The sequence below is a fragment of the Bombina bombina genome, chromosome 2 (assembly GCF_027579735.1).
Source record: "Bombina bombina isolate aBomBom1 chromosome 2, aBomBom1.pri, whole genome shotgun sequence".
NCBI classification, from domain to species: Eukaryota; Metazoa; Chordata; class Amphibia; order Anura; family Bombinatoridae; genus Bombina; species Bombina bombina.
In genome coordinates this window covers 1,080,684,801-1,080,700,123 of record NC_069500.1, presented here as the reverse complement: position 1 = coordinate 1,080,700,123, position 15,323 = coordinate 1,080,684,801, and the positions used below count along the sequence as shown (strand labels likewise).

At 42.0% G+C, this 15,323-nt stretch overlaps 1 protein-coding gene across 1 annotated transcript in view; it reads left to right on the top strand.

Moving 5' to 3' along the window:
- The window catches only part of ANAPC10 (anaphase promoting complex subunit 10), a 344,328-nt gene that overhangs the window by 34,216 nt on the left and 294,789 nt on the right, over positions 1-15,323 (top strand). The window lies entirely within an intron of this gene.

The following is a 15,323-nucleotide window of genomic DNA, read 5'->3' as shown; positions in this document are numbered from 1 at the left end:
CCTGGTTCAAAAACCCTCTGCACTGAATAGGATCACCTCCATATCGCTGAGGTAGAGGTGTAGAACCGGACATGCTCCTGGTAGGACTAGGTGCTGCAGCGGAAACAGGAGCAGCCATAACTTGCAGAACACTTTGGTCCAAATATGCAGTGCGAGTCAGCAGGGTTTGCAGGGCTAGTGCAAATTGATCCAAGCTGTGTTCCTGTTCATCCATCCTGGAAATTATGGCAGGTATAGGTGGATTATTAGCACCATCAGGATTCATGGCCCTTGTGTAATGTCAGGGTGCCAGGAATCAGACTGAGACAAGAAGTGCAAAAATAATCACACCTTTTTTTTATTTGATCGTATTTGGCGGTAAAATGGTGGCATGAAATATACCAAAATGGGCCAGATCAATACTTTGAGTTGTCTTCTAAAAAAAAATTATATAGTTTTGATTGGTAAATATATATAAAAAAGGGCTCTATTTTTGTTTAAATCTAGTAATGGCAAAAATGTTAAAAATGCTCTGGTCTTTTGGGGACATTTTAGTCTGAAATGCCCGGTCCTTAAGAGGTTAAAAAAAACAAAACTAACAAATGCCCTGATAAGGGCATTTTATATGGCTTTGCCATAAGTGATTTATTTTTTTCAACAAAATCTATTTTAAAAAAACTACCCTAAACAAAAACTAATCCAAAAAAATAAAAAGGTTGCCCTGATATGGACATTTGGTAGGTATTGCCCTTAGAATTGTATTTGCTAGGGCATTGCCCTAAAGTGATCAAGCTCTTTTGCTGGACAAAAAAACAAAGCAAAAACCATATCTTAAAAAAAAAATCCCTGATCCGATGCATCTTCTTAGCTTCTTATCTTTGGATCTTCCGTCCCCGACGTCCTCTTCATACAGTCACCACTGCACACTGAAGTTTAAATGCGAGGTACCCCCTTTATATAGGGGTACCCTTGCATTCCCTTTGGCTGATTTAAAAAAAACAAATTAAAATCAGCCAATAGAAAAAGCTTTCTTTCTATTGGCTGATTTGTGTAATCTGCATTTTGATTGGGATACATCGCCAGTAGTGCAATATATTCCAATCTCTAAAGTAAAGTGCAGGATAGGTGTATGGTTTCAGTGGGGAGACTTTACAGTGTGAGGCAGGTAGTGTAGGTTTAGTGACCAGTTACACAGGCAATATTTAACCCCTTAACGACCAACGACGTATGGGGTACATCCTGCAAAAAAATGCAGTTAATGACCAAGGACGTACCCCATATGTCGTTGGTCTTTGAAAGCAGTGGAAGCGATCCTGATAGCTTCCAGCTGCTTTCATGTTATTGCAGTGATGCCTCAATATTGAGGCATCCTGCAATAACTGTTTTTAGCCATCCGATGCAGAGAGAGCCACTCTGTGGCCCTCTCTGCATCGGCTACCGATGGCCGTTATGGTTGGTGGGTGGGAGCTCATCCAGGGAGGGGGGAGGGATCTAGTGTGGGTGCGTGCGCGTGCACGCACGTGATGTCGTCTATCAAAACAGCATCAATATGCTGTAGATCTGGAGGGTGGGAGAGAGGACTGGGGAGGGTGGGATTTTGAAATCAAGGCATCAGGGAGAGGGTGGGGGTTTGGATGTTGAGGGGGGGGGCAGCTACACTACAGAAATAAATAAAATATTTTAAAAAATAAAAAATACATTATTATTTTTCTAACTGGGTACTGGCAGACAGCTGCCAGTACCCAATATGGTGCCCAATAAAGGCAGAGGGGGGGGGTTAAAGAGCTGTTTGAGGGGGGATGAGGGAGGTTGGGGGTTAAGGGGGGTCCTACACAGCAGAAGAATTATTTTTTATTTTTTTTAAAAAACCTAAAACTTTTATTTTAGTACTGGCAGATTTTCTGCCAGTACTTAAGATGGCGGGGACAATTGTGGGGTGGGGGAGGGAAGTGAGCTGTTTGGGAGGGATCAGGGGGTGGGATGTGTCAGGTGGGAGGCTGATCTCTACACTAAAGCTAAAATTAACCCTGCAAGCTCCCTACAAGCTACCTAATTAACTCCTTCACTGCTAGACATAATATACGTGTGATGCGCAGCGGCATTTAGCGACCTTCTAACTACCAAAAAGCAACGCCAAAGCCATATATGTCTGCTATTTCTGAACAAAGGGGATCCCAGAGAAGCATTTACAACAATTTGTGCCATAATTGCACAAGCTGTTTGTAAATAATTTCAGTGAGAAACCTAAAATTGTGAAATATTTAAAGTTTTTTTTAATTTGATCGCATTTGGCGGTGAAATGGTGGCATGAAATATACCAAAATGGGCCTAGATCAATACTTGGGGTTGTTTACTACACTACACTAAAGCTAAAATTAACCCTACAAGCTCCCTACATGCTCCCTAATTAACCCCTTCACTGCTGCGCATAATACACGTGTGGTGCGCAGTGGCATTTAGCGGCCTTCTAATTACCAAAAAGCAACGTAAAAGCCATATATGTCTGCTATTTCTGAACAAAGGGGATCCCAGAGAAGCATTTAAAACCATTTGTGCAATAATTGCACAAGCTGTTTGTAAATAATTTCAGTGAGAAACCTAAAGTTTGTGAAAAAAATTGTGAAAAAGTGAACATTTTTTTTTATTTGATCGCATTTGGCGGTGAAATGGTGGCATGAAATATACCAAAATGGGCCTAGATCAATACTTTGGGATGTCTTCTAAAATATATATATATACATGTTAAAGGATATTCAGGGATTCCTGACAGATATCAGTGTCCCAATGTAACTAGCGCTAATTTTGAAAAAAAGTGGTTTGGAAATAGCAAAGTGCTACTTTTATTTAGTGCCCTATAACTTGCAAAAAAAGCAAAGAACATGTAAACATTGGGTATTTCTAAACTCAGGACAAAATTTAGAAACTATTTAGCATGGGTGTTTTTTGGTGGTTGTAGATGTGCAACAGATTTTGGGGGTCAAAGTTTGAAAAAATGTTTTTTTTTTCCATTTTTTTCCTCATATTTTATAATTTTTTTAATAGTAAATTATAAGATATGATGAAAATAATGGTATCTTTAGAAAGTCCATTTAATGGCGAGAAAAACGGTATATAATATGTGTGGGTACAGTAAATGAGTAAGAGGAAAATTACAGCTAAACACAAACACCGCAGAAATGTAAAAATAGCCTTGGTCCCAAACGGTCAACAAATGGAAAAGTGCTGCGGTCATTAAGGGGTTAAAGTGTTCCTACACCGAAACCGGTTTTAGTTTCAGTGAACACACTGTCTGTGCTGTGTAGGAACACTTCAAATACACCCGCCAGACGGCGCCAAGCATGGCTATTGGCTAAGAGGTGGAAATGTCACCTCTCAGCCAAATAGCATTCTGCCCTGGGCTGCCTGAGCAGCTCAGTGCTGCAAACAAATAAAGGAGCTTTCAGCATGAAGTATTTGTTCCAATGGTAAATCCTAGTGTTTCACTAACGCTAGGATTTACCATCACTTTAAATGTAAAACGCTGTGTTGTAGGTAGTCATGTCAGGCAATTTTCAGCATTGACTTCCATCCTCTTCATGTAGTCTTGTACAAGAGCAATTTCTCCAACATTGGTGTGTCCGGTCCACGGCGTCATCCTTACTTGTGGGAATATCTCTTCCCCAACAGGAAATGGCAAATAGTCCCAGCAAAGCTGGCCATATAGTCCCTCCTAGGCTCCGCCCACCCCAGTCATTCTCTTTGCCGTTGCACAGGCAACATCTCCACGGAGATGGTTAAGAGTTTTTGGTGTTTAAACATAGTGAATAAGGAGTGGGAGAAGCCCGGCATACCTTTTGTTCCCCCCCCCTATATTTAAGAAATTATTTCCTATGGTCGACCCCAGAAAGGACTTATGGCAGACGGTTCCTAAGGTCGAGGGGGCAGTTTCTACTCTAAACAAGCGCACTACTATTCCTATCGAGGATAGTTGTGCTTTCAAAGATCCTATGGATAAAAAATTGGAAGGTTTGCTTAAAAAGATTTTTGTACAGCAAGGTTACCTTCTACAACCCATTTCGTGCATTGTTCCTGTCACTACAGCAGCGTGGTTCTGGTTCGAGGAACTAGAAAAGTTGCTCAGTAGAGAGACTCCATATGAGGAGGTTATGGACAGAGTTCACACACTTAAGTTGGCTAACTCTTTTATTTTAGATGCCGCTTTGCAATTAGCTAGATTAGCGGCGAAAAATTCAGGGTTTGCAATTGTGGCGCGCAGAGCGCTTTGGCTAAAGTCTTGGTCAGCGGATGTATCATCCAAGACAAAATTGCTTAACATCCCTTTCAAAGGTAAAACTCTATTTTGACCAGAATTGAAAGAGATTATCTCAGACATCACTGGGGGAAAGGGCCACGCCCTTCCTCAAGATAGGCCTTTCAAGGCCAAGAATAAGTCTAATTTTCGTTCCTTTCGCAATTTCAGGAACGGACCGGCCTCTAATTCTGCATCCTCTAAGCAAGAGGGTAATGCCTCACAGCTCAAACCAGCCTGGAAGCCTATGCAAGGCTGGAACAAGGGTAAGCAGGCCAAGAAGCCTGTTGCTGCTAATAAAACAGCATGAAGGAGTAGCCCCCGATCCGGGACCGGATCTAGTAGGGGGCAGACTCTCTCTCTTTGCTCAGGCTTGGGCAAGAGATGTTCAGGATCCCTGGGCACTAGAAATAGTTTCTCAGGGTTATCTTCTGGAATTCAGGGAACTACCCCCAATGGGAAGGTTCCACATGTCTCACTTATCCTTAAACCAAATAAAGAGACAGGCGTTCATACATTGTGTAGAAGACCTGTTAAAAATGGGAGTGATACACCCAGTTCCAATAAAGGAACAAGGAATGGGATTTTATTCAAATCTGTTCGTAGTTCCCAAAAAAGAGGGAACTTTCAGGCCAAGTTTGGATTTGAAGATCCTAAACAAATTTCTCAGGGTACCATCGTTCAAGATGGAAACCATTCGAACGATTCTACCCACTATCCAGGAAGGTCAATTTATGACTACCGTGGATCTAAAGGATGCGTACCTACATTTCTCTTGTTAAGTATATCCAGTCCACGGATCATCCATTACTTATGGAACAGGAAGCTGCAAGAGTCCACCCACAGCAAAGCTGCTATATAGCTCCTCCCCTAACTGCCATATTCAGTCATTCTCTTGCAAGCATCAACATAGATAGGAGGTTGTGAGAGTCTGTGGTGCTTTCTACTTAGTTTATTCTTCAATCAAAAGTTTGTTATTTTTAAATGGCACCGGAGTGTGCTGTTTATCTCAGGCAGTATTTGGAAGAAGAATCTGCCTGCGTTTTTCTATGATCTTAGCAGACGTAACTAAGATCCATTTGCTGTTCTCACACATTCTGAGGAGTGAGGTACTTCAGAGGGGGAATGGCGTGCAGGTTTTCCTGCAGATAAGGTATGTGCAGTAAAATATTTTTCTAGGAATGGAATTGACTAAGAAAATACTGCTGATACCGAAGTAATGTAAGTAAAGCCTTAAATGCAGCGATAGTGACTGGTATCAGGCTTATTAATAGAGATACATACTCTTGTAAAAATGTGTTTTAAAACGTTTGCTGGCATGTTTAATCGTTTTTTAACATATGTTTGGTGATAAAACTTATTGGGGCCTAAGTTTTTTCCACATGGCTGGCTTAAATTTTGCATAGAAACAGTTTCCTGAGGCTTTCCACTGTTATAGTATAAAAGTTACAGTTGGTGCAGTTAAAATTACAAACAGTGACATTCAGCTTCCCTCAGCAGTCCCCTGCATGCTATAGGACATCTCTGAAGGGCTCAAAAGGGCTTCAAAAGTAGGAGCTGTTATGACTGTTTAAAACATATTTTTCGTTTTGTTAATCTGTTTTTTGTATTAAGGGGTTAATCATCCATTTGCAAGTGGGTGCAATGCTCTGCTAACTTGTTACATACACTGTAAAAATGTTGTTAGTTTAACTGCCTTTTTTCACTGTTATTTCAAATTTTGGCAAAATTTGTTTCTCTTAAAGGCACAGTAACGTTTTATATATTTGCTTGTTAACTTGATTTAAAGTGTTTTCCAAGCTTACTAGTCTCATTATTAGTCTGTTCTAACATGTCTGACATAGAGGAAGCTCTGTGTTCATTATGTTTTAAAGCCATGGTGGAACCCCATCTTAGAATGTGTACCAGATGTACTGATTTCATGTTAAACAATAAAGATCATTTTTTGTCTTTAAAAACATTATCACCAGAGGATTCTGTCGTGGGGGTAGTTATGCCGACTAACTCTCCCCACGTGTCAGACCTTTTGACTCCCGCTTTAGGGACTCACGCTCAAATGGCGCCAAGTACATCAAGGGCACCCATAGCGTTTCTTTACCAGGGGATTCTGTCGAGGGGAAAGTTATGCCGACTAACTCTCCCCACGTGTCAGACCCTTCGACTCCCGCTTCAGGGACTCACGCTCAAATGGCGCCAAGTACATCAAGGGCGCCCATAGCGTTTATTTTACAAGACATGGCAAAGGTGGTGAATAATATTCTGGCAGCAGTATTAGTCAGACTACCTGAAATTAAAGGAAAGCAGTTAGCTCTGGGGGTAGATACAGAGCATACAGACGCTTTAAGAACCATGTATGATACTACCTCACAATATGCTTAGTCTGTGGGTGATTATTTTTTTTTTTGACTCAGGGAAGATGATTTAACCTGATTCTGATATTTCTACATTTAAAATTTATGCTTGAGAACCTCCACTTGTTGCTCAGGGAGGCTTTGGCTGCTCTGAATGAATGTGTACAATCGCAGGGCCAGAGAAATTGTGTAGACTGGATAAATAATATGCAGTGCCGGTGTGTACTGATGTTTTTCCAATACCTAAAGAGGTTTACTAAAAATTTTTTTAATAAGGAATGGGATAGACCAGGTGTGCCGTTCTCTTCCCCTCCTATTTTTTAGAAGAATGTTTTCTAATAGTTACCACCACACGGGACTTCTGGCAGACAGTTCCTAAGGTGGAGAGAAGAGTTTCTACTCTAGCTAAGCGTACCACTACCTCTGACGAGGACAGTTGTGCTTTTTAGATCCAATGGATAAAAAATGTTTATTCAACAGGGTTTTATCCTGCAGCCCCTTGCATACATTGCTTCTGTCACTGCTGCTGCGGCGTTCTGGGTTGAGTCTCTTGATGAGGCTTTACAGTTAAGCGACTCCATTGGATGAATATATTTGACAAGCTTATGCTAGCCAATTCCTTTGTTTTCTGATGCCTTGTTCATTTGACTAGACTAACGGCTAAGAATTCTGTTTTTTACTATACTGGCGCGCAGAGCGCTATGGCTTATATCATGGTCAGCTGTCGTGACTTTAATAAATAAGCTACTTAACTTCCCTTCAAGGGGCAGACCCTATTCGGGCCTGGTTTGAAGGAGATTATTGCTTATATCACTGGAGGAAAAGGTCATGCCCTTCCTCAGGATAGGTCTAAATCAAGGGAAAAAAAAAAAAAAAAAAAAAGTATAATTTTCGTACCTTTTAAAAACTTCAGGGCAGGTGTGGCATCCTCTTCCTCTAAGGCAAAACAAGAGGGAATTTTTGCTCAGTCCAAGGCGGTCTGGAGACAATCGGACCTGGAACAAAGATAAGCAGGCCAAGGAGCCTGCTGCTGCCTCTAAGGCAGCATGAAGGAACGGACCCCTATCCGGTAACGGATCCTATAGGGGGCAGACTTTCATTCTTTGCCCAGGCGTGGGCAAGAGATGCCCAGGATCCCTAGGCATTGGAATTTATATCCCAGAGATATCTTCTGGATTTCAAAGATTCCCCCCCAAAAAAAGGGGAGATTTCGCCTTTCACAATTATCTGCAAACCAGATAAAGAAGGAGGCATTCATACATTGTGTACGAGATCCATCCAGTTCCAAGAGAGGAACAGGGACAGAGTTTTTACTCAAATCTGTTTGTGGTTCCCAAGGAGAGGGAACCTTCAGACCTATTTTGGATATAAAGATCTTAAACAAATTCCTCAGAATTCCGTCATTTAAGATGGAAACTATTCGTACCATCTTAACTATGATCCAGGAGAGTCAATAGAGGACTACAATGGATTTGAAGGATGCTTATCCTCACATTGTGATGCATAAAGATCACCATCGTTTTTCAGGTTTGCCTTTCTAGACAGGCATTACCAGTTTGTAGCTCTTTCCTTTGGGATATCTACAGCCCCAAGAATCTTTATGGAGGTTCTGGGGTCGCTTTGGCGGTCCTTAGACCGCGGGGCATAGAAGTGGCCCCTTATTTAGACGACATCCTGATACAGGCGTCAAACATCCAAATTGCCCAGTCTCATACGGACGTAGTACTGGCATTTCTGAGATCACATGGGTGGAAAGTGAACAAGGAAAGAGTTCTCTATCCCCAATCTCAAGGGTTTCCCTCCTAGGGACTCTGATAGATTCTGTAGAAATGAAAATTTACCTGACGGAGTCCAGGTTGTCAAAGTTTCTAAATTTCTGCCGTGTTTTTTTTTTTTTTTCATCCCATCCGCGCCCTTCGGTGGCTCAGTACATGAATGAAATCGGCTTAATGGTAGCGGCAAGGGACATAGTACCGTTTGCACGTCTACATTTCAGACCGCTGCAACTATGCATGCTCAGTCAGAGGAACGGGGATTACACAGATTTGTCCCCCTGTTAAACCTGGACCAAGAGACCAGAGATTCTCTTCTCTGGTGACTATGTCGGGTCCATCTGTCCAAGGGTATGACCTTCCGCAGGTCAGATGGGACAATTGTTACAATAGATGCCAGCCTTTTAGGTTGGGATGCAGTCTGGAACTCCCTGAAGGCTCAGGGATAGTGGACTTAGGAGGAGACCCTCCTTCTAATAAATATTCTGGAACTGGGAGTGATATTCCATGCTCTTCAGACTTGGCCTCAGTTAGCAACTCTGAGGTACATCATACTCAGTCGGACAATATACACGACTGTGGCTTACATCAGCCATCAAGGGGGAACAGAAGTTCCCTAGCGATGTTAGAAGTCTTACAATAATTCACTGGACAGAGACTCACTCTTGTCTATCAGCTATCCATATCCCAGGTGTTGAGAACTGGGAGGTGGATTTTCTAAGTCGTCAGACTTTTCTTCCGGGGGAGTGGGATTTCCTCCGGAGGTCAAGACCAAGCAGGAGAGGGCTTTGGTGTTTTTGACAGCGCCTGCGTAGCCATGCAGGACCTGGTATGCAGATCTGGTGGACATGTCATCCTTTCCATCACGGTCTCTGCTTCAGAGACAGGTCCCTCTACCTCAGGGTCCTTTCAACCATCTAAATAGAATCAATCTGAGATGGACTGCCTGGAGACTGAACGCTTGATGTTATCAAAGCATGGCTTCTCCGAGTCAGTCATTGATACCTTAATACAGACATGAAAGCCTGTCTCTAGGAAAATTGAACATAGATATGGTGTAAATATCTGATTGTTATGAATCCAAGGGTTACTCATGGAGTAAAGTCTGGATTCCCAGGATATTATCTTTTCTCCAAGATGTTTTTGAGAAAAGGGTTGTCAGCTAATTCCTTAAAAGGGGACAGATTTTTACTCTGTCTATTTTTTTGCACAAGCGTCTGGCAGGTATTCTAGACGTTCAGGCATTTGGTCAGGCTTTGGTTAGATCCAAGCCTGTGTTTAAAACTGTTGCTCCGCCATGGAGCTTAAACCTGATTCTTAAGGTTCTTCAAGAAGTTCCGTTTGAACCTTTTTTGTTCCATAGATATCAATCTTTATCTTGGAAAGTTCCTTTTGGGTAGCTAATTCCTCGACTCGTAGAGTCTCCAAGTTATCTGTGTTACAATGTGATTCTCCTTATCTGGTCCTTCGTACGGATAAGGTAGTCCTGCGTACCAACCTGGGTTTTTTCCTAAGGTGGTATCTAACAAGTACATCACTCAAGAGATAGTTGTTCCATGCTTGTATCCTAATCCTTCCTCAAAGAAGGAACGTCTATTACACAATATTGGACGTGGTTTGTGCTTTAAAGTTTTACTTACAAGCTACTACAGTTTTCATCAAACGTTCACCTTGTTTGTTGTCTATTCTGGACAGAGGAGAGGTCAAAAGACTTCAGCAGCCTCTCTGTCTTTTTGGTTAAAAAGCATAATTCATTTAGCTTATGAGACTGCTGGACAGCAGCCTCCTGAAGGGATTACAGCTCATTCTACTAGAGCTGTGGTTTTCACTTGGGCCTTTTTTAAATGTGGCTTCTGTTGAACAGATTTACAAGACGGAGTCTTGGTCTGCGCTTCATACTTTTCAAATTTAACAAATTTGATACCTTGCTTCTTCGGAGGCTATTTTTGGGAGAAAGGGTTTTTTACAGGCAGTGGTAACTTCCGTTTAAGTACCTGCCTTGTCCCTCCCATCATCCGTGTACTTTAGCTTTGGTATTGGTATTCCATAAGTAATGGATGATCCGTGGACTGGATACACTTAACAAGAGAAAACATAATTTATGCTTACCTGATAAATTTATTTCTGTTGTAGTGTATCCAGTCCACGGCCCGCCCTGTCACTTTAAGGCAGGTAATTTTTTAATTTGAACTACAGTCACCACTGCACCCTATGGTTTTTCCTTTCTCTGCATGTTTTCGGTCAAATGACTGAATATGGCAGTTAGGGGAGGAGCTATATAGCAGCTTTGCTGTGGGTGGACTCTTGCAGCTTCCTGTTGGGAAGGAGAATATATTCCATAAGTAATGGATGATCCGTGGACTGGATATACTACAAGAGAAATAAATTTATCAGGTAAGCATAAATTATGTTATTCCTATCCACAAAGAACATCATCAGTTGCTAAGGTTCGCCTTTCTGGACAAACATTACCAGTTTGTGGCCCTCCCATTCGGGTTAGCCACTGCTCCAAGGATTTTCACAAAGGTACTAGGGTCCCTTCTAGCGGTTCTAAGACCGAGGGGCATTGCAGTAGTACCATACTTGGACGACATTCTAATACAAGCGTCGTCCCTGTCAACAGCAAAGGCTCATACAGACATCGTTCTGGCCTTTCTCAGATCACACGGATGGAAGGTGAACATAGAAAAAAGTTCTCTGTCTCCGTCAACAAGAGTTCCCTTCTTGGGAACAATAATAGATTCCTTAGAAATGAGGATTTTTCTGACAGAGGTCAGAAAGTCAAAACTTCTAAGCACTTGTCAAGTTCTTCATTCTGTCCCACGTCCTTCCATAGCACAGTGCATGGAAGTAGTAGGGTTGATGGTTGCAGCAATGGACATAGTTCCTTTTGCACAAATTCATCTAAGACCATTACAACTGTGCATGCTCAAACAGTGGAATGGGGACTATACAGACTTGTCTCCAATGATTCAAGTAGATCAGAAGACCAGAGATTCACTCCGTTGGTGGCTGACCCTGGACCATCTATCCCAGGGAATGAGCTTCCGCAGACCAGAGTGGGTCATTGTCACGACCGACGCCAGTCTAGTGGGCTGGGGCGCGGTCTGGGAATCCCTGAAAGCTCAGGGTCTATGGTCTCGGGAAGAGTCTCTTCTCCCGATAAACATTCTGGAACTAAGAGCGATCTTCAATGCTCTCAGGGCTTGGCCTCAGCTAGCAAAGGCCAGATTCATAAGATTCCAATCAGACAACATGACGACCGTTGCGTATATCAATCATCAGGGGGGAACAAGGAGTTCCCTGGCGATGAAAGAAGTGACCAAAATAATTCAATGGGCGGAGGATCACTCCTGCCACCTATCTGCGATCCACATCCCAGGTGTGGAAAACTGGGAAGCGGATTATCTGAGTCGTCAGACATTCCATCCGGGGGAGTGGGAACTCCACCCGGAGATCTTTGCCCAACTAACTCAATTATGGGGCATTCCAGACATGGATCTGATGGCGTCTCGTCAGAACTTCAAGGTTCCTTGCTACGGGTCCAGATCCAGGGATCCCAAGGCGACTCTAGTAGATGCACTAGTAGCACCTTAGACCTTCAACCTAGCTTATGTATTTCCACCGTTTCCTCTCATTCCCAGGCTGGTAGCCAGGATCAAACAGGAGAGGGCCTCGGTGATCTTGATAGCTCCTGCGTGGCCACGCAGGACTTGGTATGCAGACCTGGTGAATATGTCATCTGTTCCACCATGGAAGCTACCTTTGAGACAGGACCTTCTTGTTCAGGGTCCATTCGAACATCCAAATCTGGTCTCCCTCCAGCTGACGGCTTGGAGATTGAACGCTTGATTCTATCAAAGCGTGGGTTTTCAGATTCTGTGATAGATACTCTGGTTCAGGCCAGAAAAACGGTAACTAGAAAGATTTACCATAAAATATGGAAAAGATATATCTGTTGGTGTGAATCCAAAGGATTCCCATGGAATAAGATAAAAATTCCTAAAATTCTCTCCTTTCTACAAGAAGGTTTGGAGAAAGGATTATCTGCAAGTTCTCTAAAGGGACAGATCTCTGCTTTATCTGTCTTACTACACAAAAGACTGGCAGCTGTGCCAGATGTTCAAGCATTTGTTCAGGCTCTGGTTAGGATCAAGCCTGTTTACAGACCTTTGACTCCTCCCTGGAGTCTAAATCTAGTTCTTTCAGTTCTTCAAGGGGTTCCGTTTGAACCTTTACATTTCATAGATATTAAGTTACTATCTTGGAAAGTTTTGTTTTTGGTTGCTATTTCTTCTGCTAGAAGAGTTTCAGAGTTATCTGCTCTGCAGTGTTCTCCGCCCTATCTGGTGTTCCATGCAGATAAGGTGGTTTTGCGTACTAAGCCTGGTTTTCTTCCAAAGGTTGTTTCTAACAAGAATATTAACCAGGAGATAGTTGTACCTTCTTTATGTCCGAATCCAGTTTCAAAGAAGGAACGTTTGTTACACAATTTGGACGTAGTCCGTGCTCTAAAATTCTATTTAGAGGCTACAAAAGATTTCAGACAAACATCTTCTTTGTTTGTTGTCTATTCTGGTAAAAGGAGAGGTCAAAAAGCGACTTCTACCTCTCTTTCCTTTTGGCTTAAAAGCATCATCCGATTGGCTTATGAGACTGCCGGACGGCAGCCTCCTGAAAGAATCACAGCTCACTCCACTAGGGCTGTGGCTTCCACATGGGCCTTCAAGAACAAGGCTTCTGTTGACCAGATATGTAAGGCAGCGACTTGGTCTTCACTGCACACTTTTGCCAAATTTTACAAATTTGATACTTTTGCTTCTTCGGAGGCTATTTTTGGGAGAAAGGTTTTGCAAGCCGTGGTGCCTTCCGTTTAGGTAACCTGATTTGCTCCCTCCCTTCATCCGTGTCCTAAAGCTTTGGTATTGGTTCCCACAAGTAAGGATGACGCCGTGGACCGGACACACCAATGTTGGAGAAAACAGAATTTATGCTTACCTGATAAATTACTTTCTCCAACTGTGTGTCCGGTCCACGGCCCGCCCTGGTTTTTTAATCAGGTCTGATGAATTATTTTCTCTAACTACAGTCACCACGGTACCATATGGTTTCTCCTATATTTTTCCTCCTGTCCGTCGGGCGAATGACTGGGGTGGGCGGAGCCTAGGAGGGACTATATGGCCAGCTTTGCTGGGTCTCTTTGCCATTTCCTGTTAGGGAAGAGATATTCCCACAAGTAAGGATGACGCCGTGGACCGGACACACCGTTGGAGAAAGTAATTTATCAGGTAAGCATAAATTCTGTTTTTCAGAAGTATTTAGAGTAAAAGCATGCAAAACGCATAATGAATGTATAGTCTAGGTTTTCATTTTCATTAATTATATTAAAGGGCCAGTAAACCTAGCAAATAATGTTATATAATTCTGCACATAGTGCAGAATTATATAACAGCTTAGTGCCAGGTTTCTAAAGCAAATTGTTATATAGATATTTAGCAAAGAAAACAGAACGCCTCTCCTGGCTCTACTGAGCGGGCCTGTTTTCTTCTCTTATGTGCAGAATTATATAACATTATTTGCTATGTTTACTGGCCCTTTAATGTGAGAGTACAGGTAAATGTCATACTTCTTATCAATGTAAGATCACATATACTAAGCTGCAGGGCCGGACTGGGACCAAAAATAGGCTTGGGCATTTTAAGGCAAAGCAGCCCCCCCCCCACTTCTTATTTAACCATATAATAGATGGATACCATATATATATATATATTGTGTATTTACATACATACACACTTAGATTCACATACATATATGTGTATTTATGTGTGTAAATATGTGCGACACAAAAGATATACAAATGCCCACATCCATGCACAGATATGTAAACACAGGTACACACATCCAGTACACACACAGATATATGCAAACACACACATACACAGATACACACATGTACATACTTACACACACATCCATACAGATACACAAATGCACACAGATATACACATAGGTATACAAAAAGTATACACACACACAAACATACACAGTTACAGACACGCACAGTATACACACACACACACACACACACACACACACAGTCCCTAGGCACAGGTTAGTAAATTGTTCCCTGCCTTTTTGACTTAATAGTCACTGGTAATATCGCCATTAATGGCAACACAAGCACATATTTGATGATCCTAAACATTCCTTTCTATATAGATTCCTTTCTATCAGAGGATAAGGAGAATATAACAAAGACTTTTCACATAATCATCTTGAAAGGCCTCCCTTGTAGACATGTCATCACTAGACAATTGCAAACATTGCCTAATTAGAAATATGTCCCTGAGCATGTGTGTAATATTGCAATTTGGCTTGTAAATAAATTCCAGGTGCCCATAGGTCAGTAATGGAGAAATTAAACAGATTGCATTAATAAAAGGCAGGCAGCTATTTATATAGAGGCTTTTATTTTCTCACTCGCTTCCTCTTAAAGTGAAGGTAAACTTTGATGAATGAAAGCCGTTTTTTAAAAATACTATTAAAAACAGGGGCTCTTTCATTCATCAAAGTTTAGAAAGCAGCTGTTTTGTTTACAAACTTACCTCTCTTCTTTTCACACTTACCTTTGTTCTTTTCACAGCCAGAGCAGCTTCCCCCACACGGAGATCCTCTCTTCACACGTCAGCAATGACTAAACTGTCTTCCTCCAATCACAGCATTGCCTCAGGCAATGACTCCCCTGGGGGGAAAGCCGTGATTGGAGGAAGACAGATTAGTCATTGATGACGTGTGAAAAGAGGATCTCCAGGTGGGGGAAATTGCTCTGGCTTTGAAAAGAACAAAGGTAAGTTTTTTTTTTTTTAATCAAAACGGCTGCTTTCTAAACTTTGATGAAAAAAAGTGCCCCTGTTTTAATAGTATTTTTAAAAA